The following is a 6,000-nucleotide window of genomic DNA, read 5'->3' on the forward strand; positions in this document are numbered from 1 at the left end:
ATGACGTAATCTTGTTTCTGAAACAACTAGATACCTCTATACCTGCATTGTTAGATTTAATAAACTTGTTTGACAAAATGTCTTGATAGAAATTTAATGCAAGCACCCCCGGCTAGCTCAGTTGGTAGCGCATGAGACTCACAATCTCATAGTAGAGGGTTCATGTCCCACGCCGGGGGCCACCTTCCCGTGGGCTCACCACCTGCAGGAAAGGTTCTTAATCGGTGCAATGTGACCTGTATGACCGTATCAGACGGCCACCCCCGTGACCCAGAAACGGATAAGTGGGACAAAAATGGATGGATGGATAAATTGAATTGCTACTTAATGAATGGGAAAGTCGAAACCCTGGTCACCACTTATCTACATTCTAAGATCTCAAACTATTTCACTTACTTAGGCATTAGAACACCTCAATTGGAAAATATATCATCCATAAATTACAAACTTATAGTAGACTCAACATATCATATAATTCTATAGAAAGATGGATGTCTTTACCCACTTCCCTTATAGGAAGAATATATTTTAAATATATTTTAAAAATGAATGTGTTGCTAAATTTATTTACTTGTTTCAAAATATCCCATTGGCGCCACCTGAAGGAATATTCACAAAAATCACGTCACTTATTACAATAGTTTTATGGAACAAGTAAAAACCCCAGATTCCCTTTTCTCTGTTATACCTCCCATTCAATGCAAGGGAGCTGAGGTGCCCTAATCTTTCCTGGTACAACTCCAGCAGCACAACTGGGAACCATAATGTTCTACTTCTCTAATGAAATTGTTCCAGTATGCACTGATATACAGTACAATCGTGCTCTATCCAGCTTCCTTTGCATTTATATATGTGCTCAGCTAGGCAAAAAAACAGCTGGGAGAAAGCTATAACGTGCAGGACACCAGGGTGCTTGCATTAAATGTTGAAGCTACTGTTGAAGCTACCGGCCCGGTGTCCTGCACAAGGCCCAGAATTGGTGGAACCCTGCAGTACAGTATGCTATACCTGTGACATGTATATTTTGTTATGTTTCGTTACAGTTTCACGCTGTGGTTCAGTAAAGCATACAAGTCCTAGCTTCCACTGGATTTATTAAACTCTGACTCAACTTACTGGTTAACTCAGGGGTGCCCAACCCTGTCCTGCATGTTTTAGCTCTCTCCCTGCTTCAGCATACCTGAATCTAATGATGATGTCATCACCAAGGTTGTGGAATAAGCCCAATAATGAGCCCTTCATTGCAATCAGGTGTGTTGCAACTGGGAAAGAGCAAAAACATGCAGGACAGGGGCTCTCAAGGACCAGGGTTGGCCACCCCTGGGTTAACCTATCCGCTGGTGAGACCTGTACAGTGAAAAGACTGCCATACAATATGCTGTGAAGAAAGGAGGAGCCTGTCAGGATTCCCCACACACTGCGCAGTCAGTCAGCAGCCATAGCCCATTGCTGTCTCAGCTCATCAACGCAAGCTAAGTATCCTCTCCCGCATCCCACAGCATCATGTCTTCAAGCCATCGCGATGACGCATCACAGCATACGAGACAGTCTACTTCATCTAAGTCAAGTCAGTCAAGTAGATCTAAAAGGTCTTCAGTTTCCAGTTCCAGCATGGTGGTCAAACAAGCTAGAGCTGAAGCACAAGCAGCCCAAGCCAGAGCTGCCGTCACAAACAAATAACTAAAGGTTGCTCAAGCCACCCTAAATGTTGAAGCTACTTGTCTAGGCCAGCAATAGCTGGGGTCTATAGTTTCCTGTGTTCCCCGAGTCTATAGTCGCCCTTGTTCCCGAAGTCTATAGTTTCCCGTGTTGTCTGAGTCTATAGTTTCCCGTGTTCCCCCAAGTCTAAAGTTTCCCATGTTCCCGAAGTCTATAGTTTCCGGTGTTTCCCCGAGTCAAAAGTTTCCCGTATTCCTCGAGTCTGTAGTATCCTGTGTTACCCCGAGTTTCGGCTTCCCAGAGCGCTCCGAGCACCGAGTTTCCTGGTTCTCGGCCATGAGTCTGCGCTTGGGTCCTCCTCCTGCTACCCTAACCCTTTTAATAGAGCAGCAGGGGGAGGAGCAGTAGGTGGTAGAGCACAGAGTCTCACCCTCCAGCCCTGCTCACTGGGTAGGGCAGACTGGCCATCCTGCTCCTCCCTCTCCTCCAATTTCTCCTGCTTCTTCTGTTGCTCCTCTAACTGCAGTAGCCTCTTACTCCTGAGCCTGGTCCTCGTTCATGTCCTCCGGGTCTGTGCCACTTTCATCCTCCTCATCCTCCCCTTCTAATTCAAAGATCGTCAAGTTATCTCGAGTCATGGTGTAGTCGCTCATGTTGGGGAGTCCGTACATCACACAGCAGCTCAGCGCACTGCGTGTGATCGTCATGCCACTGGCCCGGGTCCACTCATCCAGCGTAGCATCATAGCTCTCCACTTCAGTGGAGGTGCCACTGCCGTCGTAGCCGCCAACCACAACGATGCGGTCATCAACTACTTCGATGCCGAAGTTGCTGCGTGTGGTTATCATGGGCGCCAAGTCGGTCCAGGTGTCAGACTCTGGATCGAAGATCTCAGCACTGCGGAGACGATTGTCGCCTTGGGAGCCATTGTTGCCACCGACCTTTGGAAGGAAATAAAACTATTTACTAAGAAATAACTACAAATTACCTAAACAAGGTGTCTTTTTAAGGGAATATTATGTGATTTTATTAGGTCACATGCCCTCATGTGTTCATCTTCTGAATGTTCACAACTTGGCTAATCAATCAGATTGTCATTTACTTGCGCAGTAATTTCTGGCAGGAATCTCCTTTGAAGATAAGAAATATTCAACTATTTGAAAAGACTTTGAAAAGTTTGGTATACTTACCGCATAGATGCAATCTCTATAAGCAACGACTCCAAGTCCACTGCGGGGACTGCTCATGTGAGAAATCCATGTCCATTGATCGGTCTGTGGGTCGTAGTACTCAGCTGACTGAAGGCTCATCGACCCATTGAATCCTCCACAGATGTAAACCTGAAGATACAAGTAAGGGCAGGAAGTCAATTTACTTTTTAGGTCTTGAATGTTGTCAATGTTTCCTATCAAGTGATGTGCCTTTATCAGTCCACGGAGAAGTGAACTTCAGCAAAAACCCAACTGAAACACTGCAATAAAAAGTTTAAAGCTTGTCGGAATAAGATTTCAAACTTATAATTTCAACAACTGAAGATATCTGCTAAGATTTCCTTCTACATTGCCTCGTCAATAGTTATTCAGCCACTAGAGGACACTATAAATCTCACCATCGGCTTCTGTCAGATGCAGATATACTCTGCTCCTCCATACTATGTAATTTCCCTAATAACAACTGACGCCAACCCTTTTAATCAACAGCAACCTGATTTTACATTCACTCTACTCTTACTCTTCATGATATCCAGCTGCTTTTTGGGAAAACTCACCTTCCCCTGGAGGGTTGCGCAACTGGCGTCACTCCTCGGTTCATTCATAGGCGCTATAAGGTCCCACCGGTCGGTCTGGGGCTGGTAGCACTCTGCAGTGCCGAGACGTTTGTACCCATTAAAGCCTCCCAGGGCATAGATGACTCCATCCAGTATAGTCACACTGACGTAGCAGCGGGGGGACTTCATCGATGCCCTCCCTTCCCAGATGTTCCTGCTGGGGTCAAACCTGCGCACGCTGTTGAAATATTCCACTCTGTCAAAGCCACCAATGAAATAGATAAAGCCATCCAGGAAGGCGGTCCCATGGTAAGCACGAGGCTGTTCTTCACTGGGTCCCACGCCGACCCAACAGTTGATCCTGGCATCGTACGCCTCGATGGCATGGATGGGGTCGCCTCTACTCCAGCCTCCAGTGGCCAACAGAATGGCACTGGGCAGGCGTGGGCGATAAAAATAGTTGTTCAAGCTAATGCTGTCATCTACATTGGGCCAGTGATTCAGGATTATGCAGGCTTCTTCGACGATGGCCTGGCACGAAGCGTTGGTCTTCACCAGATCATTGGACAGCACATTATTTGTGAGGTACTCCACACTGATCAGACCAATTCGTATCTAAACAGAAATGAAATGGGCACAATATTACCTTATGGTCCATGGCACTTGTTGTCAGTTAGCTCTATTTGTCTATTATTTTGATGTTTTAGCCAAACATTATTTGGGATCAAGCCTTCCAGACTTTAAAAAAAAAAAAAGAAAAGTTAAATAATAGAAATAGTTTAAGAGCCTTTACAAACTCAATTCATAATCATGTGCCAACAAAAACTTGACTTATACACTTCATCACAGTGTTATCAAGGAAAACACCATCACCCCAGTGCTCAGAATGAGTATGAGTTACACAGATTATTGTACCTTGGACATCAGTTCAGGTAGGTGCACTCGTCGTTCTTCTGGCATGTGGTTGATCCATCTCATCATGCTCTCATACACAGTGGTTTCTGTCCTCACACAGAGGTCATCTCTACCAAAGAAATTACTGAGCTCCCAGACATTGAGCATAAGAAACTCGTCACTGAGACAAACTTCGTCAAAGTGAACCAGGATGTAGAGGAAGGCTTTAGAATGCAGGTCGGGGGAACGACAGGAACTTGTGAACTGCCAGATGCGGATGCAATTGTCTGGGCGGAACTGCTTCTCCATGAAGAGAGTGCAGGTTTGTACCATGCCCGCTATGTTGTGCTCATCCGCTGTGCGCATGACGACCATCATATTGTCCACTGTCAAAGGAAAAGAGCCTGTGTATGCAAACTGAATGATGAGTCCCATAATCTCAGGAGTTATGTAACGTACTTCATAAACTCTCTGATTCGGGTTAGTCCACCGACTGAAAAGAGCTCTGAGGACAGAGACATAGAGAAAGAAAACATTTGTGAAAAGGTTAAAGTTTATCTTCTTTTTTATCACTGTTTTATCATTGAATGCTCAGTAGTTTAATATATTCTATTCATTATACCAGTTGAAAAGTAGAACTTTAAGGAAAAACCTTATATTCTCTGTTTCAGTTTACCTGAAGTAGTCACTACAGCTGCACATGATGACCTTGTGCACTTGAAATACTGCATCTTGGACTTTAAGGACTGCGTCACACAAACTTCCTTCCCTGCGTAATTCTTCAAAAACCGACATCATCTTGAATGAGGACAACTCTTTTACTATAAATGTATGTGTATATATAATTGTGGACTTAAAATGTAAGGGGTTGGTTAGTGGCACCAATAAAAACACACAGTAGTGGTTGTCGTCAAAGAGTTGAAAAGGAACACCATTTCTTAGATCTTGTGAACTTTGATCTAGACAAAATGACATCACCGTTTTCGAGCTTACAAGTTCCTGTAATTTGCTCTTGGGAACTACACACTGTAACAACTGTACAAGTGTGAAATAACAGTAAAATACTGGCAGCAGGAATGCCAGTATTTTACTGTTATTTTACAATACAACTACTGTTCTTTTAACAGTATATTAAATAAATTAGGGTATATGACCACAAAATAACATCTACGTAATTTATTTAACAGTATAATTCCATTTTTTGGCTGAAAGGATAATCAGGCTATGGTAATTTTACAGCACATCCACTGTAAATCATTTAACAGTATATTACCGTATTTGGATTACAGTACGTGACAGTAGGAGAACTGTGGTTTCTGCTATATTTGCATTTGCTACAGTGCATGAAAGCCTTTTTTTTTTTTTTTACTTAATCTTTATTCATAATTCTTGGCATTTGTACAGTATATGTATTACACATTTGTTTGTTTTTTGTTTTTTTTCAGTTGTCAGACAGATCGGCAACATCCAATAAAGAAAAACCAAAACCACAGCAAACGTTCAAGCAAGCAAGGGGGAAAAAGTTTGAGACAATTTTATTACATGATTCTTGCAAGAAGAGACAATGTCACAGTGCAACCTTTGCATGGTTGTCCAGGAGTCAGACAGCACCTTTTTTTTTTCAAATTATTATTACAACTAAGCCATATTGCTTTCCTCTGTGCTAATGATCTTTTCTT

The sequence above is a fragment of the Lipophrys pholis genome (genome assembly GCF_963383615.2).
Source record: "Lipophrys pholis genome assembly, chromosome: 2".
NCBI lineage: Eukaryota > Metazoa > Chordata > Actinopteri > Blenniiformes > Blenniidae > Lipophrys > Lipophrys pholis.